The sequence below is a fragment of the Choloepus didactylus genome, chromosome 1 (assembly GCF_015220235.1).
Source record: "Choloepus didactylus isolate mChoDid1 chromosome 1, mChoDid1.pri, whole genome shotgun sequence".
Classification (NCBI taxonomy): domain Eukaryota; kingdom Metazoa; phylum Chordata; class Mammalia; order Pilosa; family Megalonychidae; genus Choloepus; species Choloepus didactylus.
Window position 1 is genome coordinate 63,179,359 of NC_051307.1, and position 27,558 is coordinate 63,206,916.

The following is a 27,558-nucleotide window of genomic DNA, read 5'->3' on the forward strand; positions in this document are numbered from 1 at the left end:
AGGGTTTCTTAACATCAGCACTATTGACATTTTGGGCAGAAAATTCTTTGTTATGGGGGATGTCTATGCAAGGTAGGATGTTTAGTAGCATCCTTGGCCTGTACCCACTAGATGCCAGGAGCAACCTCCCTCCCTGCAGTTGTGACAATGAAAAATGTTTCCAGACACAGCCACATGTCTCCGGGGAGCAAAATCACCCCATTTGAAAATCACTGATCTATGTGCACATATGTGTGTGTATGCACACTGTGTCTGTGTCAGTCTATCATTAGTAGTTAGTTTCTGTTGTCCTGCCTTACTCACTCAGCTTTAATTAAGCAGATGCAACAGAAAGCTCCCACCTGAGTAGCAAACACACCCAGTGATTATATCTTTCCTGCTAGTGACCTCTTTACCAGTGTTTCTCACATTGTAATGTGCATTCAAATCACGTGAGGATCTTTTTAAAAATGCTGGTTACAAAATTTAGAAGGTCTGGTGTTGGGCTCAAATTTTGGGTTATAACAACTTCCCAGGTGATTGCAGGTCTCCAGGCTTTGGAATAACTGTGGGTAGCAAGTCTTTACTATTCATATGTCAAATGTTTTCTGGGAATGGGATTCTGACTGAATATTAACTATAAACTCAGCCAATTGTTGCTCATTATCAATTATATTCTTATCTGTAGACAAAGACTGTACTTCTAACCCACTTGGCCGTTCTTTTTTCACAGTTTCACAGAGGGCATCAGGTAGAAGAATATGGCTAAATTAACTAAAATCAATCCACATTACTGGAAAAAAAAATGACTCAAAATGCCTACCATGGTGGGTCAGTAGCTAAATTTTCATAGAAAACAAAAGCAGTAAATAATTTTCGTTTCAGTTTGTGATTTTTTCCTCACATAGCCCAAAGACTAAAATATAGGCAAATATATAATAGCCACCATTCTTTATTTAGTACCAGTGACATGCTGCCCAGCACTGAGCTAAGTCTGTACATTTATCAATTCTAATTCTCATGGGAAGTCTAAATTGGGATTATTATCTCCTTTACAGCATGAAAACTGAGGCTCAGGAAGGCCAGGAATGGGCAAAGCCTGTGCTTTTTCCCACCCCACACTGCTTCTTCAACATAGAATATAAATTATTGCATGGGGCTGGTCTGTATACAAGGTGTCTTTCTCAAGGAATACTCTTTGTATGGAGAAACTGTCAAAGAAAAAAATTTCATTTATCACTGTGTTTAATTCACGCAGGTAGTTCATATATTAGAGCAGTGGTCTTCAAATGTTTACTCTTAAATCTCCTAAAAGAATTAAAAAAAAAACTAAATATCCCTGCACATAATTTAAAATTGGCATCTAAAATTTTTATCCAAGGTTTAAACAGTTGCAAAGGATACATTTTAACATCAGCCATTTAACCTAATAGTCCTTATTGACAACCCAGTCAGCCAAATCAGACATTCTTTCAAAGAAAAAGTGTGACTTCATTTTTCAATTTAAGTAAATGTGTACGTACACATCCCCCTGTCACCATCTTACTTCTAATAGCAATAAGGCACAGGGGCTTGCCCTGAATTGTCCCCAGATGAAGAAACAAGGCCCTGCTCCATCCAGTGGTTCTTTCTGAAGTTGCTGCTGCTCTGCTGTCGTGGAACTCAGGAGCTAGGCTTTTTGATGTTGTCCCTTTGTCTAGTGCTCCAGAGAAGTTTCCACCCCAGGATGAAGCATCTTGGTAATATTTTTTTTTTTTTTTTTTTTTTTTTTTTTAAATCATCATTTTATTGAGATATATTCACATACCACACAGTCATACAAAACAAATTGTACTTTCGATTGTTTACAGTACCATTACATAGTTGTACATTCATCACCTAAATCAATCCCTGACACCTTCATTAGCACACACACAAAAATAACAAGAATAATAATTAGAGTGAAAAAGAGCAATTGAAGTAAAAAAGAACACTGGGTACCTTTGTCTGTTTGTTTCCTTCCCCTACTTTTCTACACATCCATCCATAAACTAGACAAAGTGGAGTGTGGTCCTTATGGCTTTCCCAATCCCATCGTCACCCCTCATAAGCTACATTTTTATACAACTGTCTTCGAGATTCATGGGTTCTGGGTTGTAGTTTGATAGTTTCAGGTATCCACCATCAGCTACCCCAATTCTTTAGAACCTAAAAAGGGTTGTCTAAATTGTGTGTAAGAGTGCCCACCAGAGTGACCTCTCGGCTCCTTTTGGAATCTCTCTGCTACTGAAGCTTATTTCATTTCCTTTCACATCCCCCTTTTGGTCAAGAAGATGTTCTCTGTCCCATGATGCGAGGTCTACATTCCTCCCCGGAAGTCATATTCCACGTTGCCAGGGAGATTCACTCCCCTGAGTGTCTGATCCCACATAGTGGGGAGGGCAGTGATTTCACCTTTCAAGCTGGCTTAGCTAGAAAGAGAGGGCCACATCTGAGCAACAAAGAGGCATTCGGGAGGAGGCTCTTAGGCACAATTATAGGGAGGCCTAGCCTCTCCTTTGCAGCAACCGTCTTCCCAAGGGTAAAACTTATGGTAGAGGGCTCAACCCATCAAACCACCAGTCCCCTATGTCTGTGGTCATGTTAGCAACCATGGAGGTGGGGTAGGCAAATACCCCTGCATTCTCCACAGGCTCCTCAAGGGGGCACTACATCTTTTTTTTTTTTTCCTTGTTTTTCTTTTTTTTTTTTTTAACTTTCCCTTCTTTTTTAAATCAACTGTATGAAAAAAAAAGTTAAAAAGAAAATAAACATACAATAAAAGAACATTTCAAAGAGACCATAACAAGGGAGTAAGGAAAAGACAACTAACCTAAGATAACTGCTTAACTTCCAACATGTTCCTACTTTACCCCAAGAAAGTTACATAATATAGCAACATTTCAGTGAACTTGTTCCTACTACATCCATCAGAAATTAACAGACCATAGTCATTTCTGGGCATCCCCAGAACGTCAAACAGCTTATCTGTTCTTCTTGGATTATTGTTCCCCCTTCCTTAATTGCTCTCTACTGCTAGTTCCCCTACATTCTACATTATAAACCATTTGTTTTACATTTTTCAAAGTTCACATTAGTGGTAGCATATAATATTTCTCTTTTTGTGCCTGGCTTATTTCGCTCAGCATTATGTCTTCAAGGTTCATCCATGTTGTCATATGTTTCACCAGATCGTTCCTTCTTACTGCCGCGTAGTATTCCATCGTGTGTATATACCACATTTTATTTATCCACTCATCTGTTGAAGGACATTTGGGTTGTTTCCATCTCTTGGCAATTGTGAATAATGCTGCTATGAACATTGGCGTGCAGATATCTGTTCGTGTCACTGCTTTCCGATCTTCCGGGTATATACCGAGAAGTGCAATCGCTGGATCGAATGGTAGCTCTATATCTAGTTTTCTAAGGAACTGCCAGACTGACTTCCAGAGTGGCTGAACCATTATACAGTCCCACCAACAATGAATAAGAGTTCCAATTTCTCCACATCCCCTCCAGCATTTGTAGTTTCCTGTTTGTTTAATGGCAGCCATTCTAACCGGTGTTAGATGGTATCTCATTGTGGTCTTAATTTGCATCTCTCTAATAGCTAGTGAAGCTGAACATTTTTTCATGTGTTTCTTGGCCATTTGTATTTCCTCTTCAGAGAACTGTCTTTTCATAGGTAAGATTTTAATAAAGAAGGTGGCTATTATGGAAATGTTGAAAAAGGAGAACTCGCAGAATACAAACACTTCTCGGCAGATAAGTTTGGGAAAGAGTATATGTGGGAATTGAAGACACAGAAATGGATTCCCTTAAAAGTCTCTATGCTGGAACACCCCAATTTGAAGACTACTGTCTTGGAGCACTCATTCATATTCAAGTACTGACACCACAGGACCATAAGAACATTCACTGAATTCTGTCCAATAAAAACAGGTTGTGGAAGCTGGTTTTATAGACACAAATATGAGGTAGTTAAATCCAAACTGGCTTAAAGTAGTTTCTTATTACAGTTTTTCTTTAGCGTTTCTATTATGGCTCAGAACTGCTATAACTTACTGTGGTTTATCACTGTTATTACAAGTGATAACAGTTCCTTGTTTTTACAAAAATATCACATCTGCCATCTTTAGTGTTCTTTGGTACTAACCATAATGCTGGTTCTTCATTACAAATCATATATTCGGAGGGTCTTTTCAGTTTTCATTTACATGCACATATGTCAGCACATGTGTGACTATATCTCCTTTATGTGAGACACTAATGGGTGTTAGTAATATGCATCATATAATACACATATGAAATAGATGGCGAGTCTAAATGTTATAATGCCAGTTTACTTTCATAATCATTTATATGTATCTCTCACTACTTTTGATTTACTCTTATTTATGTATATTATTATCAGCTCCACTAAAATATAAGCTTCTTGAGAACATATGCATGTCTGATTGTTTGCTTCATTTGTGACTTCTACAGTGTCTACCACAAAGCTCTTAACGAAGGTACCAAATGAATATTTTTTGGGGTGAATGAAGGAATAAACAAATATGCCTTTCTGTGGAAAATACCATAGCATTGTCCTAAGTAGTTTTATTCCTTTTTTAAGAGGATGCTGTAGTGTTTACCATGTGTGTGGTTTTAAGTCTTTAAGAAAATGAGTTGTAGGTGGTTTCCTTATCAGTGTTCTCCAAGTACATTATTGTATCTATTTCATAGCTACAAAGCCTCTAGAAAGAATCAAGACTGTTGGAAAAGCTCCTTTTCTTCCTTCTACGTCAAGTCTCTGCATTAGAACTGTATGGACTTGCTTACTTGAGGAGAATGGGGATGAGTGGTAAATGTCCACACCCCAACCACTGACTCCCCTTTAGTTATTTCATTTCTGCAAAATAGGAATGGCTCTTTTAGTTTTTCCTCCGAGTTCAGACCTCTAACTGGACAAATAGATTTTATTACACAAGCAACATTACGTCAACAGCAAATGAAAATGAAATGATAAGTATTCACTATAATCCTACTACTGATATATCAATTATGTTTCTAGTTTAACAGATTCTTTTTCAGTTTTTAGATAACTGGCTCCTGTAAACTCAGGGTGATTATCAAGCAGTAAGGTCAATTGTACATTCCATTAATGACAATCTTTTGTTTCTCTTAGCTGCAGAAATCAATTAGTAAGTAATGAACAACATCATAGTTAGCCTAACTTCTTGTTTGTCATTTTTTAAATCATATTTTTTATTGTGGAATATAACATATATACATAGAAGTGACAACTTCCCAAGTGCTATTTAACAAGTGGTTAGAGAGCAAATTTCAAAGAATGTTACGGGTTACAGTTCCTGTTTCAGTTATTTCCTTCCTGTGAAATATAACATATACACAAAAAGGTGATAACTATCAAATTACAATTTAACAAGTAGCTATAGCGTAAATTTCAAAGAATGCTATGAGTATAGTTCTACCATTTTATTTCCTTCTAGCTATTCTAGTATCCTAGCAACTAAGAAAAAGAAAATTATATAGAGATTTAGTATTTGTAATCCTTTGTTAAATTCCATCTTGTCTCTTGCTACCCCTTCCTCTAGTTTAATCACTTTCCCAATCTTCAGGGATGTATAGGCAGTGACCACCCTAACTTGCTCATGTTGAAAATGGGTGTCGACATTATGGGAAAAGGGGACATATCTGTTTGATGTTCTTGAAGAGTTATTGCCTCTGAATTTTGGGACTTAGCTGGCATAGTTCTCTGGAGGATTTAAGTTTCTGAAGAATAAACTTAGTGAGTGAAACTTTTATAGATCTCAGATAGGGATCTGGGTATTCTTAAGAGTTCTGGGGACTACTGTTGACTTGGGCTTATCATACTGTGGTCATTTGGCATATCTAGCTGAAGCTTGCAAAGGAGTAATCTCCATGACAGCCTCTCAGCTCTATTTGAATTCTCTCAGCCACTGAAATCTTACTTTGTTACCTTTCTTTTCCTCCTTTTGGTCAAAAAGGCATTCTCAACCCCTCAATCCCAGGGTTAGGCTCATTCCCGGAATTGTTTGTCATTTTAAGGAGACAAACACTCTACTGGATTTATGTGGACCTTGAATTTAAAGTTTTTGATATTATGAACATGGCAAGACTTTCTTTTTTTAAAAAATTTAATTTACAAACATGAGCATTAACTTTGTGCAAAGGACTATATAGTCAGTACTGGGTCCATACAGAGATTAACAGGGGAGGGCCCTGTTCTCAAAAGAGTTTCATAGGCTATTGGGCAAGACTGAGCAGATAGTTCCAGCACAATTCAGTAAAGGCTCCAGAGCAGCAGTTCTCAAGCGTTTTGGTCTCATGACCCTGTTACACTCTTAAAAATTATCAAAGACTCTGAAGAGCTTTTGATTGTGTGAGTTATATCTATCAGTATGTACTCTATTAGAAATCAAATCTAAGATATTTTAAAAATATTTATCCTTTAAAAATGATAAATCAATTATATGTTAACATAACATTTTCATGAAAATAAATTTTTTTTTCAAACAAAAAAAATTTAGTGAGAAGAGTTGCATTGTTACACATTTCTGCAAATTCTGCAACGTCTGGCTTAAATGAAGAAAGCTGGATTCTTAGATCTGCTTCATACGTGCCATTACCTGTCAGAGCAATGACATCATTACATGTCATGTGACTTCTGGGAAACTCCTTGTACACTTGTGAGAGAATAAGAGTAAAAAAGATAAATAACATCTTAGTATTATTATGAGAATAGTTTTGACCTCGCGAGTCCCTTAAAGAGGCCCAAACTGAGAACCATTGCTTTAGTGGATAGATGGTTGAAGTATGAATGGCAAATTTATCTTTCTCTGGAACTCTACTGCTTCAGGCTGTTACTGAGTCAGCATGCTGCTTCATCCCAAGGAAGTTCCCAGATTCACCAGCCTAGTCACTTAGTGTTTCTATCATTAATAAAGCTAGTTGTTCACTACCCACCATAGATAGATGGAAGATTCTCTCCTTCTCATTTCCCCTCTCCCAGTCCTTAGAAAAATCTTGAATGATAAAACTGTCTCTCCATAAGACACTGTGATTTGTTTGAAACCACAATTTGAAATAAAGACATGGAAACCACTGAGTTCCCCAGTTTTGAAAATGGGCCCCATCCACAGTGCTATGCAGTTCAGCTGACTTTTAGTTCAGCAGGTCTTCATGAAGCACTTAAGTGAGCACCTACCATGTGCAAGACACTGTGCTTGTTATTTGTTAGTTTTTCTTTGTCTTTCAAAACCTCCCTGAATTTTAAGTATGTAACTTCAGTAAGTCCCAATTCCTGATTTGCTTTCATTATTCCAGAGCTAGTTTAATACATTCTTTTTTCTTTCTGATTTAACATGTTGATTGCTAAGCCGAAGACACTGTTATCATACATCACATTGGTTTACAAGTTTTTATATCATGGCCTGACTTTGATAGTCTGGTTATGATTATATCCTACTATATCTTTTAGTAATTCTTGCCTATTATGTAATTTTAATTTTTGCATTGCATTGATAGTAGCTATGTTTATTGTTAAATAACCACAGAATTTCTAGTAGTTTTCTGAGTAATTACATGGAATTGGTGGAAAGTTTCTTGGGATGAGATAGGTTCTTGGTAATCAGGCCTATAATTTATGTTTTCTTGCTCTTCTCCCTGCATTTTCAATGGGACTTTTCACTGTTAAGTGTAATTTTTAGACACACTCATAAAAGTAGCTATGACCAGTCTCATTTTTATTCTATGTATGGCTGCTTCCTTTTATTTCTCTCATAAGTCAAAGGTTTTTTTTTTTTTTTTAATTGCAGCTACAGCATACCATAGCCATAATGTAATGTTGAATTCACTTGACTTGGTCAGCAAGATCTAGAAGAACAGTAACACTTTTTTTTGGCATCTGCTAGTTGAGTATGACTGTCTGTGTCTGCTTTATGTCCTTGTTACTGAAGATTCTGTCATCATCATTGAGATCATTTAGAGACATCATAAATGGGTCCAGATCCAGCAAGCTGGGTTACTATTTTCCTTCATTGTGAAACAAGAATTAGGGCATGAAGTAATGGCAGAAGTTTTAGGTTGGTGTCAGAGGAATATATGGTAAAAATGAGCACTGTGAGTCAGGATTCTTCTTCAGCTGACCAATCTTGTTTGGCTCCCCTGGGGTCAGGGAAAGTGAAATAAGAAGATGCAAAAAGTCAAATGACCTATTAATTATAGGGAGCTTGGGGAGCTTTTAGTAGAGAAACAGGATTCTGAGAGGAGCTTATGAAATCCTCAGGTTGAACAGAGGGACCCAGATCAGAGCAAACCTCACGCTTTTTTTTAAGAGCAGAAAAAAAGAACAAAGAAACTGAGACAAATGGGTCTCAGAAAGAAAAAAACACTAAGAGGCAAGGTTTCAGAAACAGAAAAAGGCGGCCTGAGAGCCCATGGTTACAGAGCCTGGGGAATCATGCATCTAAAAAGAGAATATTTTCATCCTGAAAACAAAGAATTTGGGCTAGGAAAGACACCCTCCACACCCCGATCAAAGGGCCAGGTGGAGACTTGAAAAGGCACACAGCATAGGCCTGGGAGAGAAAACGGGAACTGACAGGAGTGTAATAATAAGGACAATACATTTAAATCTTTACCAGGATAATTAGTTAGAGCCTAAATTATGTGTTGTCAACTTCAGTGCTGTATTATTAGTTAAGGAGCTTTCAACTAGATGATGGGTTTTCATTTAATCACTAATCTCACACCTCCCTCATCTCCAATTTGAATTTTTCACATTAAAAAATATCTACTCAGATGGATTTTTTTTTTTTGGCCTTGTTTTCAATATATTCAGAGAATGAGCTTTTCAAAACAAGTACTCTATGCATGATTTGCAATGGGTGGAGGTGGCCTAAGGGTACTTCGACTGAGGAACAGAATGGTGAACTGTTGTGTGGGCATACGATGGAATATTGAGCAATTGCAAGGAGTGAAGCTGTGAGGCATGCAACAAGATGAATGGAACCTGTAGACAGCATTTGGAGTTAACTATGCCATAAACAAAGGCAAACACCATAATCCCTCACCAATATGGACTAACTACAATGTGTAAACTCAGAATTGAACCTTACAGCACAGCTTATCAGGGGAATGCTTATTGTAATGGTCCCTAGATTGTAAGCTATTTTCAGCAAATCTATTCCTGAATTGTAATGGCTGTCTCCAGATTCCGAGATGCTGATCCCTTTGTGTATAGCCTGATCGATCCCTGGAACTTTGGGTATCTGTGTAACACCTGAAACTCAGCTAGAACTTGGCAGATACGAATTCAGTATTAGCACATATAGCAACTGTTAAAAAGCTGAAAAAGAGTCCAGACGTCAACTAGAGATATGAATGAAGCAGATGTGGTTAGGACTAGGGCAAATCAGGCCAAAGGGTAAAGGACAATACTGACTGCATTTTAAAATTTCAAATTCCATGTGAGTCCAAGGGAAGAGATGTTTAGTTGGTGCAAGATCTATATTTCCTGAACAATTTAACTCATACAGTTTGTTCAAATACCACAATTACATGGAACTTTAAATAGGAAGTGAGATCTGGTAGGTTTGCATAGGTTAGTGTGAAACAGAGACACATCCCAAAGTAATTTGGACAGAGAATACAAATATATATGCAGGGCCCCCCTGAGAAGCTGGGGAAAAATGCAAAGGTGTTGGGCTTCCTCACCTGGATTGTTGCTGATGTTCTCACAAACATTTGATGTGCCGAGCCCTCTATCACGGGACTTGCCCTTACGAAGCTCATTACTGTAAAGAAGAGACTAAACCTGCTTATAATTGTGCCTAAGAGTCTCCCCCTGAGTACCTGTTTGTTGCTCAGATGTGGCTCGCTCTCTGTTTAGCTAAGCCAACTCAGCGGGTGAACTCCCTGCCCTTCCCACTACGTGGGATCTGACACCCAGGTGTGTGAATCTCCCTGGCAATGCGGGATATGACTCTTAGGGATGAATGTGGACCTGACATTGTGGGATTAACAACATCTGCTTGACCAAAAGGGCATGCGAAATGAAACGAAATAAAGTTTTAGTGGCTGAGAGATTCCAGATGGAGTCGAGAGGTCACTCTGATGGGCATTCTTACGCACTACATAGATAACCCTTTTTAGGTTTTAATGCATTGGAATAGCTAGAAGTAAATACCTGAAACTATCAAACTGCAACCCAGTAGCCTTGACTCTTGAAGACGATCATATAGCAATGTAGCTGACAAGGGGTTGCAGTGTGATTGGGAAACCTTGTGGATCACACTCCCTTTATCCAGGGTATGGATGGATGAGTAGAAAAATGGGGACAAAAAACTAAATGAAAAATAGGGTGGGGGGGGATGATTTGGGTGTTCTTTTTTACTTTTATTTTTTATCCTTTCACTTTTTCTGGTACAAGGAAAATGATCAAAAAATAGATTGAGGTGATGAATGCACAACTTTATGATGGTAGTGTGAACAACTGATTGTATACTTTGGATGATTCTGTGGTATGTGAATATATCTCAATAAATTGAATTAAAAAAACAAAAACCAAGTACTCTGATAACACCATTGCACTAAACGGAAAGCCTACTCACTTTTTTTTTGGTGCTCTTCTTTCCTTTTCCCCTCCCCCACTCTTAATGGTGTTCTTAATTATTTGAAAAAGATTCCTCAGATCAACATTTTTTCTTTTCCATACTTTCCATTTTGATTGTTACTACACATAAAGAAAACTAGCCTGTCTTTCAGTAGATTGGAACTTTAGGTACTTGGCAAACTAAAGTTTCAGGTAGATGTGTCCCTGATCCTTCAAAGTCTACCTGGGCCTCCCACAGCCATGATGCCTTCCCCTGCCTGGCTGCCCTGTCCTTCTCTGAGAAGAAGCATTCAGTAAGGCACCCAGCATGGGATGCCTTGGATTGTCACAGATGTGTATATTTTTGTTTTGTTTTGTTTTGTGTTTTGTTTTTTTCTGATAGTGCCTTGCCTTGTACATGACACACCAAGCCTGCTTTAAGTGTGAAATGGTGGTAGTAGTGATATTGGGCTCTTCCCCACGTTCTTAACACTCTCACTGTTTATCATTCTCTCTATTCCTTCCTTCCCCTTTCTGAGGCTGATCTTGTACTCTTTGAAATTTTTGTTCTTCTGTATCATATTTGTTCTGAGGTAGCCTACTTTAGGATAGGGCTGATATCCTCCCTACTGTCCAATCATTTTCTGGTAGCAGATGGCAGTAAACAGTGCAGGCAGCTGAGTGGCAAAGGGTAGGTCATATGACTAATAGGGAGCACGTACGTCACCAGCACCAAGGCCCCATGGGAAAAGACTGTGGGAGGCAGGGTAGTGCAGGATGAGAAGTTTAGGCTCTGGAGTAAGATTTTTGGAGTTGAATTTTGGCTTGCCCACTTCTACACAGTGGGACTTGAGCAAACAATTTACCTTTACAAGTCTCATTTTCCTCATCTGTAGAACTGGGTAATACTACAACTTCCCTCATAATAGGGTTATTCTGAGGATTATGTAAAATAATCCATGCAAAATCCCTTTGCATAGTGCTTGGCATGATAAATACCAGTTATCATTGGAAGTAGAAAACTGTACCAGTGGTGAGGCATCATAGAATAATACCTCTGCTGCAGTGGGCTGGCCTAAAATAGAAGTCACCTGGAGAAAGGACAGTCAGAATTCATACCAGAGTGATAGATATAACTAATCCATTTATTATGATCTGCCTTCAGGCCATCTATGGATCTTCTCAGCCATGTGCATAGTTAACTGTACTACCATGATTGTCATTTTAGGGCAGGGTTTCTTAGCCTCTGCACTATTGACATTTTGGGCTGAATAATTCTTTGTTGTGGGGGCTGTCCTGTGCGTTATGGGATGTTTAAGAGCATTCTGGCTTCTACTTACAGTATGCCAATAGTACCCCAGTATCTCCAACTAAATTGTGACAACCAAAACTTTCTCCAGACATTGCCCCTTGGTGTGGATGGGGGTGATGGTGCAAAATCTCCCCCATTTGAGAATCACTGTTTCAGAACATAATTTTTTGATCCCATTGTGTTAGTTGTATCTGACATTCCTCTTCATTATGTGCTCATCAAATGTATTTGGAAGAAGCCACTATTTTCCATTTTTCTTTTGTTCACAGATGTACTTTTCCACAGCTCTTCCTTCTTTCTTGAAGAGAATGATGCTTTGAATGTGCCATACCAATGAAACATAAGTAAATCAAAATGAATGCTAATAGCTGACCTTCCCCAAACCTTTCCAATGTTCTGCTCATCTAACTTCTGGTTTCTTGTCCCTTGAGAATGAATGAGCACTTTCTCTGCTGAGATCAGATACTCACAGATTGGTCTACTTAGGGACTGAGATGCCGGCTGGACTAACTGACTTAGCACAGACCTGGAGTGAACAGTCTTTCTGTATTTGCTATTGCTTGGCTTGGTTTCTTTAAGCAAAAATGTGGAAAAGACTATTGAGAATATTTTGTAATGTGTTTTGAATTCTTCAAAAGAAAATAATTAAGAAATACAAAGTAACAGGTTGAAGGATACCCAAATTGTTTGACAAATAGGTTATTTGGGGTTTTCATTTTGCTGGCTTTTGATTCTTTAAGAAAATATAAATTTCAGTCTTGGATTTTAGATTAGTATTCCTTTATATATATATGTAACATATTTCAAAATAGGCATATTAAAAGGTATATTATTAAGATTCTTCCTCCCACCCCATCTTTCATCTGCCTACTTTCCCCCTTCCCAGTCATTAACCAACTGGTAGTAGTTTCCTATATATACTTCTTGAGTTTCTTTATGAAAAAACAAGGAAATACAAATACAAAGAGTCTTATTCTCCCTCTTTTTTACGCAAAAAGTAGCTTACTATAAACAGTGCTCAGCGTCTTGCTTTTTGAAGTTAAACATTTCTTGGTGATCTTTCCATTAGTTGAGTGTTCTTAAGCAGAAGCAGAAAAAGGGAATAAAAATCAACATGACTGCTAATTAAGTCTTCATAGCTTCATGCTAAAAAAATTACAATTTGTAGTGTTTTTTTTTTAAATGGAATAACATGTAGAATATGGGAGTCTCATACTTTTGCTATTTTGAAACTAATATTAAGATAAATTGCAATAGTAAAATTATTTTATTAGCACCTTGATTATTGTAGATCTATCTTTACAATGTCTGTATGTGGATTCTGCATTTATTTTCTTAGTTGAGAAACTGAGGCCAGGTAGATTAAATACCATACAAGGCCATTGTTAAGGCAGCCTTGGAGCTAGAACACAGCCTTCAATTCCCAGCTGCTGTCAGGTGCGAGACATGGCTTATAGAAACAAGGAAACAAGGATACTGAGAATCTATTCTATGCCACTTAATCTTAAACCTTATAACAACCTTATAAGTATTATTATTCCCATGCCCATGTTATAGATGGAGGGAAGGACAAAAAGAATTTATAAAGAGGTTAAGCAGTTTACAAAACAGCAAAAATAACCAGACCAAGGCCTATCTGACTGAAAAGTCAGCATTCTTTCCATTTCGCCAGGCTACATGATGGAAAGCCCAGACAAGAACGCTGATCTCAGATAAGTACCCCCTTTCTCTCATTTTGTGTTTTTGGTGTTCATTTGTTCATTCCTGCTCTCTCGGCTCCCTGACCTTTTGTATTATTCTCCCTCTTGCTCACTCTGCTTCAGCCACAACAGCTTCCTTTCTATTTCTTGAACACAACAGTGCCTGTGTCCTTTTGTACTGGCTATCTTCCTAGGGAGCCATCAGGCTCGCTCCTTCACCTTATCTGGTACCATCTGGTATATTATATTTACTTACTTCTTTGATTGTTGGCTGTCTCTCCTACTAGAATATAAACTTTATGTGGTCACTGTTGTGTGTGTGTGTTGTACTGAATTATTGTTCGATTGTTGGTCTCATTCATTCAGTGCTCTATTTGCAGCTCAAGAACACTGCTTGGTACTTAATTAGTATTGAATAAATATCTACAGTATTTATTCTTCTTTTGAAGTAGTTACCATGTTAGAGGGTAAGGGCGTAACCGTAAGCAATAGACATATAGTAGACCCTTTCCTCTACAGTCTATAAATAACAGAGCTGCCATTTGTTGAGCAGTTTTTACATGGCAGGTACCATGCTAGTCATTTGATCCTGAAAACAGTCATAGGAGGCAGGTATTACTGTCCTCACTTCACAAATAAGCAGCCAAGCTCAGAGAAGTTAAATAATAATTTGCCAAAGGTCCCACTAGTAATTGACAGAGCAAGAATGCCAATATAGTTTTTACTCTAAATTGTTTCTCAACACCATGACATACATACACACCTATCTCATATATCTCATGTACCATCTTCTTCCATGAATTTGTGTGCTACAGTATTCTCCCTGGCAAAGACACAAAAAATCATCACCATAGACATGCCCTTATGAAGCTCATTAATGCAAAGGAGAGGCTAAACTTGCATATAATTGTGCCTAAGAGTCTCCCCCTGAGTACCTCTTTGTTGCTCAGATGTGGCCCTCTTTCTTTCTAACTAAGCCACCTCAGCAGGTGAACTCACTGCCCTCCCCCCTACATGGAACCCGACTCCCAGGGGTGTAAATCTCCCTGGCAATGCAGAATATGACTCCCGGGGATGAATCTGGACCCGGCATCGTGGGACTGAGAGTATCTTCTTGACCAAAAGGGGGATGCAAAATGAGATGAAATAGTTTCAGTGGCTGAGAGATTTCAAACGGAGTTGAGAGGTCACTCTGGTGGACATTCTTATGCACTATATAGATAACATGTCTTAGGTTTTAATGTATTGGAATAGCTAGAAGTAAATACCTGAAACTACCAAACTCCAACCCAGCAGTCTGGACTTCTGAAGACAATTATATAATAATGTAGATTACAAGGGGTGACAGTGTGATTGTGAAGACCTTATGGATCACACCCCCTTTATCTAGTGTATGGATGAGTAGAAAAATGGGGATAAAAACTAAAGGACAAATGGGGTGGGATGGGGGGGATGATTTGGGTGTTCTTTTTTCACTTTTATTTTTTATTCTTGCTCTGGTTCTTTCTGATGTAAGGAAAATGTTCAGAGATAGATTGTGGTGATGAACGCATAACTATGTTATCATACTGTGGACAGGTGATTGTATACCATGGATGATTGTATGGTGTGTGAATGTATTTCAATAACAGTGAATTTAATAAAAAAAAAAAAAACTAAAAAAAAAAAAATCACCATAAGCAATTCACTATTTTGTCACAGTATTTTCTGTCGGTTCATGGCTACTTTTAGCCTTGATCATGAAACATTAGCAAATATTCTTTTAATCAATGTAGTAATATAGCAAGTTTAGTCATTTGGCATAAATTCATAATTATTTTTGGATGGTTTAAAAAATTGTGACTTTGCCAGTAATAACATCTAATGTTCCCCAGAGGAGGTGGGTTTGTCATAAATACCATTTCCGCAGAACTTTTCAAGGAACTTAAAGTTCTCGGAAAATATTTTTAATAGGCAGCCTTTTTCTCAGTCAGACTTCAAGGGCATAATACCTCATACTCTTAAGAGTGTATGTGTATGTATGTGTTTTATCTTATTAAGTATATTTATATGTATTTCTTTTATTACCAAAAATCCATTACTATTTAGGTGTTCCTTTTGTATCTTACTAGCTTGAGGAAAGCAGAAATGGATTCTTTAGAATAGCATTCTCATGTAGCTGCAAAATTTTCTTTGTTTTAATCTCCATTAGACCTTTTTTTCCTCTTCTAGTTATTTTCATTCAGTGTTGCAAATAGGTGTTTTGGAAGATTTGTAAAGTTTCTTTTTTTTAAACACTTATTCTTTGGTGGGTTGCTTTTCTTCTTTTTATTCTCTCCTACTTAAAAAATTATAAAGAGGGTATCCTTTTTTAGAAGGTACTCTGAGCCAAAAAATATATATATTTTTAAGTCCCTGGTTCCTTTAACTCTTTAAACAAGGCTTTCCTCTTTTATTTGGCTTTCATGTGTTAATTCATCGGTGCTTAATTTGTCACATTTAAGATAAAAGGTCCAGGCTGAGACCAGTCATGTGCTGGAGTGAATGAGTTCACTGGTTTTCACCTCCTTGTAGTCTGGCTGCTTACACAGAGGCAGTGGCTAACATGGTATGCTTGGGAAACCAAACGTTTCCTAACTTGTTAGTGGGAAATTCAAACTTAAGAAGTTTAGAAACCACAACAACAGAGGCTTATGTTTTACTGTGATTACTGAAGTCACATGGTTTGCCACGAGGAACAGGCTAGATAGGAACCCAAAGGGTGTAAAATATGAAACATTTTGATCCTCAGAGGACTTATAATTTTTTCTTCTTTCCTCCATGTTAATTCTAGTAAACAAGGGGCAAGGGGCATAAAAATTTGCATACTCATATTTAATAGCATTTAGAGGTTAGGGTAGTTAGGGGATAAAGGTTGATAGTTGGCTTGGCTTGCTGCAGCATGAACGATCATAGACCACAGTGAACATCCTTCATCTACCCTTACCCACTTTTCTCAGGTACTGAAAATGGTTGGTTTATATCTCCTCTATGTTTTTTTTTTTTGAGAATTATGAGTTTGGGCCATATGTAAAATTTAATTACAGACAGGTGGAAAAGTTGAAGAATCTTTTGGAATGTAAATGACCATTTTTCTTGAGGTCTGTGTTTTGCATGTTCTCTTGTGAGCAGTGTGAAAGTTAAAATTGCTGTGATCATTTGAGCCTTGTTTAATTTTCCCGTGACTGACAGTCCAGAGCATTTAGGTTACATTTTCCTTTTCTGCCACTTCTGAGCATTGTGTAGATAGAATGTTTGGACACACAGTGTGTGACCCTATTTCCCCTTCTCTAAGTTAGGTTCTTTGAAGATGAATGTGCTGTAGAAAATACTGAGCTTGCATAATGAGGGGTATTTCCATTGATATGTTACAGTGGTCAACAACAGGTTTGCCAGAGCTGAGAGCAAAGGCTTTATACTCTTCTTCCCTTGGCCCTGGCTCTGCTTCTGGTTTCATCCCTGAGCAGGAATTTCACCCATTTAGTTATTTTTACTTCTGTGAGAAATGTTCTGTTTATGACAGAGTTAAAGAAAAGGCTATAGTATACTTCAGGTATGTGCTATTTGAATACCCATCCATTTTTGTCCTGACATCTTACCTTGTGATTTGAATTTTAAGAGAGGTCAAACTATTTCAGGTTTTCAGTAGTTGAAAAAAGTATTTTTGAACAAAGCATTTTTTAAGCACTTTTAAAGTTCACCTATTCACGGCTAAAAACAAAGAAAAAATTAAAACCCCAATTCTTAAACAGCTGAAAAGCCACTTTTAGAAGAGACCAAACTGACAACTGACTCTATGACGTTGCCTCATCTGCCCATCACCTCAACTGTAAGTAACATGGGGAAAGCAATACATTTTCCCTCTAAAGTTTACAAAGCCTTTGAAGATCTCAAATGTTGGTTCCACAAAATAAAACCTCCACCATCCTTTAGAGTCTCTTCTTTCCTTCCTTCTTTTCTGTATAACGCTTTGTATAAATTCATGTTAAAAATGTATGTTTATTACATCAGAAGAGATTTTATGATTCTCCAAGTCTCAATGGCTCATAATTGTATGGAAAATCTTAATTGGAATTTCACTGAGTTCAGATTTATTTTTGTTTCTTTACTTGTCAGCTAATTGTAGGATCTGATCTAAGCCATTTAGCCCAACTGTAAGATTTGTCTTACAATTTTATTTTTCATGTGTATGTACCTGTGAGGCGTGGTAAGACTTTCAAGGTACAGCAGGGAGATTCCAGGTTGACTTTCAAGCTTTTTGCAGTCACTTGCTCTCTTTGGTCATTTAACTGCTCAGTTGACCTTGTATCTTATTTTAGATGACTAAGACAACTTTAAGAAAGCTCTTGTGAGTCTCTAACAGGAGGGATTCCCTTCTAGGAAGAGAATCAGGATAAAGGATAACATCTCTTTTCAGAGTGGAGGAAGTTAGGCACTGGAGACATGGCATTTTCTCCAGCATTTATTTTATGGTTGGGTATAAGGGAACATGAACTTTTTAGGGCTGTGCCTTACAAAGCAACTTTTCCCTGGCCCTGAGGCAACCTCCTATGCCCCAACTTGGCAGAACCCTGTAGCACCAGATGATGAGGGAACATCGTCTTTGTGGGCTGACTGCATAACTAACAGAGTTAGTTACCATTTATTGTGTCTGCTATGGGTGTGGCACTGTGCCAACTTCATCCTATTTCAATCTTCACTTAAAGAGTGAAGTCACTGAAGATGCCTTCATTCCTTTCTGTGGAAGTCCAATGAGTTCTGAAGGCTACATAATGCATTTAAAAATCAGAGGTTGGGTATTCTGATCCTGGCTCAAGTCTTCTTTATCTTTTTACCCTAGGTTTCCTTTTCAAAAATATAGACTTTCAAGGAATAAATCTGCCATTCTTTTTGGAATGCTCCATTCTACAGCCCCCATTTACATTTTAATTTCCATCTTTTCCATGAGTGTTCTTTAACTTGTCTAGCCCTGCCTGATTTCCCTTTTCTCTGAGCCCTAAGAGTCCTTACAGTTTTGTGACAAATGCTCTATATTGTTTTGTATCACTTTCTAATTTTTTTTAGTATATTAGTTTTTGCTCTTGAACCCAGTTGTAAGCCTCTTGAAGGATCTGTTACCTCTGTGCTCCCCACATGGATTTGAACTCTGTATCTTCTTGATGACCAAATGATTAAGAGGTGAGAACCATTTCTTAAGGAAGTATAACCTCATCTTAGGCTAACTGGTACCTAAAGTTCTCAGAATTTACTCTTGTTAATTGAGCAGAAGAATGACAAGTAGAGTTTTGTTCCTCTTCTTCCTGTCACTTCTAGGGAGGGAGAACCATTCAGCAAAGTGAGGAATTCACTTGGAGACTCATTTGGATGAAGTCCACATGGGGGAAATTTGGCCAGAGAATCTTAATTTTGCCTGTGATTCTTTGCATTTTTGTTCACCCTAACAAATTTTATGGGACTATAAAAAGAATCTTTTGGGGCATACTCTGTGGAGATGAGTCAATGTCAAATCACTTGACAAAGTTGTTCTCACCCTTATCTGAAAGGTCTCAGTCAGCTCATAGAGCCAGTTGTATGAAAGCCTCAAGGATAATATGCAATTCAAACATAGTGGTATTTTCTTTTAATAACATGAGTGTTTAACTATCTTGAGAGTAAGTGGATTTATATTGTTTTTAAAGAGTAAGTGATCTTCCTTTTAGCAGGAAAGGATTTATTTTCACAAAACTCCACAGGATGAAATGTCTCTTCTGCCTTTCCCAATTAATAGACTAAAAAGCTTAGGCTAAGGGACTTCCACAGCATCTCACTGCATGTCCCTCCATCTTCAGCAAGAAGAAGGCAGGAAATTTCTCATGCCCTCCCCTGGCTCCAAGGCCAAGCAGCTCCCTTCCTTTCTTCAAATGCAACAGCAGCAGACACATAAGTCCTGTTGGCCCAAATGTGATGAATGTTTTACATTCTTCTTATGATCTCTGCTCAGAGATTTGTTATTGTTTTGATTCACTTAAAAAAAGATTTTAAAAAGAGAGACAGAAAAATTGGGTTCACCTTTAATCTTTTGTTCCAGGACCGGTGGGCCATGAAGACATGATATATCTGGCAGATTTGCTTCTGTCAGAGAGGCCCATCTTGGAGGGATGATCTCATCTTTGAGGCTGCTCCTGGTAACAATGATTTGGAGCTCTCACAGGCTCAAGTGCCACAGTTATATTAATTTTTTTCTCTGTGCTGAAGTGTGGACTTTTTTCCTCACATCCCCCCCATTTTCTTTAGTGATTTGTCTCTGTAATGATACAATCAATAGCTTTTATTTTTATATAGTTCTACTTGATCAGAGTTCCTAGGGGCATATTACCAACTATTTAATCCTTACCCAGTATGGAGACACAGGGGTAGATGACATTGTTCCTTTTTTTTTTAGGTTTGTGGACGCCAAGAAGGCACAACCAATGAATAGATGGCAGAGCCAAAGGAGAAACACTCAGATTTATTGATTATTATTATTTCTAGTCTTTAGTCTCACCATTGAGACAACAATTACTTGTCCATGTCAATTCAAGATCACTACTAAGCAAGCTTGGAGATTGACTGTTCTGTTACAGTTTTTAAAAGAATTCCTGCATTACTTATCTTCACTTAATTTTTAGGTACAGCTGATATCTCTTAACCGACATTGCTTTATCAGTCCATAAAGAACAAATATTAAAAAAGAGCAGGGACAGGACCATGATGGCTGCTGTTGTGCAAGAGTTACATGTGACCTTAGTCCTTGTTATTAAACACTGTGCCAGTCAGTGCTAGTAGGTGTAGGTTGGTCTGACATGGTGTGGTGTGTGAAGAACTTAGTTGAAGGGCCTATTGTCCGGCCTTGTGCTTAGCCCAGTGCCTGGCAGATGCTCAGTAAATGTTTGCTGTTAATGAGTAGAGTTATGAGCCATAGGTTGGCTTGGAGTTACCTAACTTTGAAACCACAGAAAAACTATTCCTCTTCCTGTGAAACCTGGCAGATGCACTGGCCTATGTGATGAAAACCTTAGAATCAAAGTATGTGCTTGGGAAAAGACAATCTGTAAGCATTACTGCAAGGACTAGCTGTTTGGGCCCTGTGACTGCATCTTCCAGGCCCTCAGCTGAGGCACAGCAATTAGAGAAATTTAGAGGAGTCTACCTTTCATTAAAGACAAAAACCACTGCAGTCTGCAAGCCTCTGTTTTGCTTAGAGACCATTGTATGCCCCAGGGTAATTCACCTGGTACTCTTTCACCACCTTCATTCTCATTATTTTGAGGAGGGAGTTAAAGTGAGGTAGGTGGAGATGGGCAGAGAGCAAAGAAGCTTCTGACGTAGTGTGCCTACACAGCACATACCACATATACAAAGCAAATTTCACCTGCCTCGACGTCATCTGAGCTTAAGTTGTCTTTTGTTTTTTTGTGTTTGCAAGTTAGTTCTGTGGTTAGTTCAAGTTTTGGGATCCTGAACAAAATCTAGAAGAAGGAGCCTTTCCTAGCCTACTATTTTGGGAAGTACTCTTTTCTTACCAAATAAAAAGTTTCTAGGTTGTCATACATTTGTTTATATGGTTATCCAACACCCTTCCTGTCCCAGTTACACACCTACTAACTATAGCCAGGTACTTTTCTAGGTGCTGAGGATAAAGCTGGTTGTAAAACTGACTGAGTACTGCCCTCAAGGAGTTTATAATCCAGAAGACAGACAATAAACAATTAAGCAGTTAATGTGCAATTTAATGTCAGATAACAGTGTGTGGTGTGAAGGAAAATAAAGCAGGTTAAGTATCTCCAAGAGCTAACAAGCTTTTATAGGTGACTGCCTCTGCAGTATGGGTGGAGGTTGTTTTGAAGGCATTGAGTAACTTTGAATTTGGAAAGGGAAGAGCCTACTAGCTCTGGAGGTCCAGGAATGCAAAATGTTTAGTTGGAAGATGCTGAGAAGAGGTCACTTGTCAGGTTAGTGGCTCAAACCTAAGTGTCTTTGACCACAGAGCACACACTCTTTCCAGGGTACCTCTAAGCTTTCAAGTGGCAAGTGAGCTTTGCCACCTTAAGTACATTTATTTTTTGTTTACTTTGCACCCTCCCACCTTATCATCCCCCTTCCATTCATGTAACCTAACTGAACTAAGGATTTTCACCTCCTTTCTTTTCCTTTGTCTTCTTACTACTGCTTGTAGTTATTAAAGTGAACTTTAAGCCTTTCCATTTTTTTAATCAAATAACCATTCACAGATCCTAGGCTTCTTCTGGGAGTTCTGTTCTTTTTTCTTCCTACCACTAATTTAAGGAGAAACCAAAGGTGGGCTATAGCCCAAGAATGTAGGGGGCCCTGGCTCTGCCTCTAAGTAGCTCTGTATCTCCAGGGCAAGTCACACTTTGGACATCAGTTTCTTCTGTAAAATAAGGCATTTGGATGATAACCTCCAAGACCTCTTCCAGTGCTAAAGCTCTGTGGACATTCCCTGCCAAGTATCTGTGTGTGTGCGTATGCTCTTGGGATCCAGAGCATTCCACTATCCATATAGAAGAACTTTTCAAGGTGCTTCTCAAACTCAAGAGTGTTTGCTATTCTGATGTAACATATGTTCTCGTCTGCTGATAATAACTGCTTTTTAGGCTAGAATCAGTAGTTATTCAACAGAAACAAGGAGTCGAGTATATGTTTGTTTGCATCCCTACCGGTTCTAATGATTCTAACCTACCTGCTCATCTACATACCTCCCCACACACACCCCCCATGAACATGATTCCTCAAGTTTGTCATTTAATATCTTATCTACCTACTTACCTGTCTGCCTATCATCTATCTAAGAGTTAATCTTAATTTGGAACCAGTAAGGCGTAGGAATGTAAGGATGCCAGAATGAAGAAAGAACCCTGCTAATGTGTTATTCTCCATTCTTGGGCTCAGAATTAAAACTGATGCTGTTCCATCTTAACCTGCTAAAGCATCTAAGAGAGCAGACATGGAGAGGGAGTACTTCTCCCATATCTGAAAAAGAACCAAGGGACTTTCTTTGGCGAGCCTTCCCACCTTTGTTTGCCCAGCTTTCTAGTCGGAGGCAACATTTGTGCAGACGAAGGTCAGGGAGAGAGTGCCCTGACCTTCGTTTTTAAGAAAAAGAGGGATGTGGGAGAGCTTTGAACAGTGCTGGTGATGACTCACTAGGAATCCATGGACTTATTAACAAAATGGTTTAAGACAAGAATACTTCACCTTCCTTCAGAGTAGAAACTGACCAGCCAAAGGAGGTTCTAAGTCTTTGTAGCACACATTAAGCACAAGAAAAGGAGACATATAAGTGACTGGGTTGGTGGCTCAGAAATACTGCGATGACGGCAGAAGTAGACATAGAAATATTTCTTTGAAGGCTTATAATGCAGGCTGCATATGCAATGTTTCTTGATCTTTTAAATTCTTATTTAAACATAATTTATAGACATCAATTTAAATTGAAGGTTAATTCATAGTCAAATACAACTTAAATAAACCCTAAAAATCATTTAAAATAAGGTAGGATGTATTAGATTTTTCAAAGATAGTGGCTGGCTATATGAGCAACAGATGGGGCATTTCCGTTCCTGGAGCAGGTTGAGACCACTATTGCTTTATATCCTCTGATAATTATTCTACAACATCCAGTCTTTTTAAAACTTCCTGCCACCCCTTTTTTAAATAGGAGGGACTGTGTTTTTTTCTTTATTCATCTTGTAAAGCATTCTCTTTGCCCTGAAATACAAAGTATAGACAGAGCATGGACTAAGAAGAATTAATGGAATTTTATTTGTCCACCCCCATTTTCATTTTATTTCATTAAAATCCATTTATTACCAAAGCCACTTTTTTTTGAAGGGGGAAGGGACAGCAGAGAACTCTGAAACAAAATCCAGTCTTTTGTGAAGGCTAATTAATGGAAACTGTAAGTGGAAATTAAGGTGGTGAAGTCTTGATTCATGTTTTCACATTGGCTGTTACTATAAGACTTCATCACAGCATTACGAAAATATCACAAAAATACCAGTGCTTAACAGTTAAAGTTAACCACTATAAAGGGTCAAAAATGCTTTCCATGAATTTATTAAGCATAAAATTAGTATGTACTTTATCTGGGAGTTTAAAAATTCACATTTGTTCAATCAAAAACATTTTTTGCATCATATTGTCCTAGGGGTTAAGAAATGCTCACCCAGAGAGCCCACTCTGAGTTAGTGTATCCACAATAAAGCTTGTTTAATTTTCAGTTTTAAAAGGGGTCTTAGTGGGTGATTGTTCTTTGAACCATGCTTTAAAGTTAAGAAATGGAAAAGGGTGTGAAATATTGAAGTGTGTTATTTAAAAGTAAAATAATTGATGCTTGCCTGCTTTCAAAAAAATGCAGATGCTGGGAAACACAGCTGTTAAAGCTTGATAGAGGTTATGATTTTCAACAGTTGAGGTATAGTTTATGGTACAGATGGTACTTTGAGAATAGCTGAAAGAGTAATTGATGGGTTCTGTTTCCCTCCTCTTCTATTATATTCAAAAGAGCAGAATAACTTTTTTCCCAAGGCAGGAATTTTTCAGTTTCCAATTATGGTCTGTATCAAATAAACAAATTTTCTATTGCATATTCTGATTCTGTATTTCTTCATAGTGACCTGGGTGTTGGCCCTTTTCTCTTCCCATTATGGTAGGCTTCTCTAGGTTTCAAATAATAGTTTTGGGGAAATCCTACTTCTCAGTACTAACCTGCAGTTTATATAGTCTATCTTCAGACCAAATTATATGTAATTTTTTTTAGACTACTAAAACCAAAGTCTTGCATCACTCCAAACAAAATTAGCAAAACCAACAAACAAAACTGTTATGAAGCAAAAATGGTAGACACCAATGTCATGTACTTAAAAACAAAAACTAGACCACAGGAATTTCTAGAAAAACACAGATATATCCCAAATTTTGAGCATATTAAAAAATGCTACATTTCAAATGATAAACAAATCTTCTGGGATATGACTTTTTCTTCATACTGATACTTAAATATTAATAAAATTTGAATTTATAACACACACACATACCTCTAGTCATTATGGTACTCTGCTCTTCAGTTAAACTTTCACTCTACGTCCAAACTGAGGTATCTTATCTAGTAATTCAAATGCCAACAATATTAAGCATTTTTCAGTCTGCTAGAGTGACTCAAGATAAACGACACCCTGTGAATTATGACTTTGTATTGTGTATATTTATACAGCATAGAGGTTATTTTAAAAGGGAAATAATTCTATCCCGTAGTTCTTCTTTTTATTATTATTATTCATTTTATTGAGATATATTCACATACCACGCAGTCATACAAAACAAATCGTACATCTGATTGTTCACAGTACCATTATGTAGTTGTACATTCATTACCAAAATCAATCCCCGACACCCTCATTACCACACACACAAAAATAACCAGAATAATAATTAAAGTGAAAAGGAGCAACTGAAGTAAAAAAGAACACTGGGCGCCCTTGTCTGTTTGTTTGTTTGTTTGTTTCCTTCCCCCACCTTTCCACTCATCCATCCACAAACTAGACAAACGGGAGTGTGATCCCTATGGCCCCCCCAATCCCACTGTCCCCCCTCATAAGCCACATTTTTATACAATTGTCTTCAAGATTCATGGGTTCTGGGTTGTAGTTTGATAGTTTCAGGTATCCACCACCAGCTACCCCAATTCATTAGAACCTAAAAAGGGTTGTCTATATTGTGCGTAAGAGTGCCCACCAGAGTGACTCCCATAGTTCTTAAGTTTTGTTTTACAGTACATGTTCAGACCAGATAAAGTTTGAGTGATAAATCATTTTTTCATCTCCTATTCCAATGTTTTGAACTTGAAATAGCATACCTTTCATTTTTAATTCCTCTGCTGATTGTTATTTTGCAATGTAAAGTAAAATATTATGTACATTTTCAGCATCTGCCAAGTGTTCAGTTCTCACACTGTAAGAGCTAATTTATAGCACAGCCTGTTCAGGGTTTAGTTGTAACTAATATTGGTTAAAAATGCCACTGATTAACAAAATTCCTCTATAGGTTTTTCCTTTTAAATTAGTAATATTTTACATAATATACTATCATCCGAAATACTACTCTAGAGAGGATAGCTTTATCTTTAAGTTTTAGTGTGTTTTGTCATTTATCCAGTGACTAGAGTTGAAGTAAAAAAATTAGAACTCAAAACTGTGATAGTTACTTCCTTGTACAAATTGACATATACTTTCAAGACAGAAGAGCATTTATAAATATTTTTAAGCTTACAAAGTGTTTTACTTTTTAGGCTAGATTCATCCTAATTCCAAGATGTATTCTTTAACATTGTTTATTAAGATTTACAAGAAGAGGAAGAAGCACTAACAAATCCAGTACCTTGTGGTATTGTTTTGCACTGTGCTCTTTAGAAAGACAAAAGCGGGTTCAAGTCCCAAGAAGAGATAAGATCACGAGATAAAGTTGTTGTATTACAATATATTCCGCCCACCCCCCGCCCTTTCCCCAAAGATTTAGCTCACTTGGAAAGCGTATGTAGAACAGTATTACCCCACCTCCTAATATTTAAAATTAAATTCCAAATCTGCTTTCTCCACCGGAGAAAACTTTTAAAGTTTTCTGTAAGTTGGAAAAGGTTTTGAACCTATGGTTCATTGGACGCGCTCTGCGAAACCTGTCTGCACTTCGTGATGCTGAGATAACTTTAAAAGCAACCTACAGACATTCTAGGCTCTCGGACAGCAATGCCCGTTGGTGGAACAGAGCGGCTCTCGCTGGCTTACCTGGGCTGCCAGCGCCGGGGCCAGGCGGGGGCCGGGCGGGGGCCGCAGTAGCGCCGTGCTGCGAACCGGCTGTGCGCGCTCCGGGAGTCGCCCGAACAATGCAAACGGGGCGCGGAGCGCGCCCGGCTTATGGGCCTTACGTCACTGCGCTGCCTTATAAGGCGCTCCGCGTGTGCTGCGCGGGCGGCGGGGGCGCCGGTGATAAGCAGACCCTCGGCGGCGGCGCGGCAAAGCGCTCCGGCTCCAGCCGACGCTCCGACCGTGTGAACCCAGGATCTGTGCCTGGCTCTCCGCCGACGCTCTCCTGCCAGGCTAAGAAAGTCACTGGGGGTCGTGGTCGATTCGCCTGTAACTTTTCTCCCACTGGGTCCCTAAAGCTTCAGCTGTTGGTTTGGCTTCTTAAAATGCAAAGCCTGTTATTCTTAAAATTTTGTAAATACGTTTTTGTTACCTTTGTTTTTTGGTGAGGAAGGAGCGGGAGGGGGGCGGGGGAGAAATAGTTTTTTGAAGACATGAGGGGTGATTTAGACTTCAAACCTCTTTCCTCTTTGTAAAGAGTAGGGGTCCTCAGAGGATAGTATTTTATTTCCTGATGATGTAACTACCAAACAATTCTTCAAGTGATGATGGGAAGGCCAGATGAAAATCTTACTTTTTCAGTGTTTTTCCTGAAAGAACCTCTCGGTTCCCCATTTCTCTGTGCCTGTGTTTTATAAAGCAGTTAAAACTAAATCAATTTGTTTGATAGGAACAGTATTTTTAAAAGAAATTTAATGTTATGTTCTGTATTTCAAGAAAAATTATAAAATAGAAGTTGAGAACAATTTTAATCCATTTGTTCTTTTCAACCAACAAACAAAACAAAAATAAAGAAATGAAAAGAAAAAAGAAACTGGCTAAATATGATTGAATTAAGCCAGTTAGCTCTCTGGTATGAGGCATATTTACTCATGTAAAACCTATTTCTGGCAAATGAGAAATAGCCTCCTAAGTATCTTGCACATCAGTAAGAGACATAATCTTTAAAGTCCTAATCCAACTATATGACTCTGCTAAATAAATTAGGGACGTGGCTCCCTCATTTGCAAGCTTCAT

At 38.1% G+C, this 27,558-nt stretch overlaps 2 protein-coding genes across 6 annotated transcripts in view; one reads left to right on the forward strand and one right to left on the reverse strand.

The window, feature by feature from the left end:
* CMSS1 (cms1 ribosomal small subunit homolog) overlaps positions 1 to 27,558 on the forward strand; it is a 416,700-nt gene that overhangs the window by 31,784 nt on the left and 357,358 nt on the right. The window lies entirely within an intron of this gene.
* FILIP1L (filamin A interacting protein 1 like) overlaps positions 1 to 27,558 on the reverse strand; it is a 124,306-nt gene that overhangs the window by 28,624 nt on the left and 68,124 nt on the right. Inside the window, exon 1 of one of the 2 annotated variants that reach the window (XM_037834390.1) lies at positions 26,464 to 26,576. The exons of the other annotated variant lie outside the window; for it this stretch is intronic. The gene's annotated coding sequence lies outside the window, so the exon portion shown is untranslated. Of the gene's footprint in view, positions 1 to 26,463; positions 26,577 to 27,558 lie in introns of those variants that run through there. 2 annotated transcript variants of the gene reach the window in all.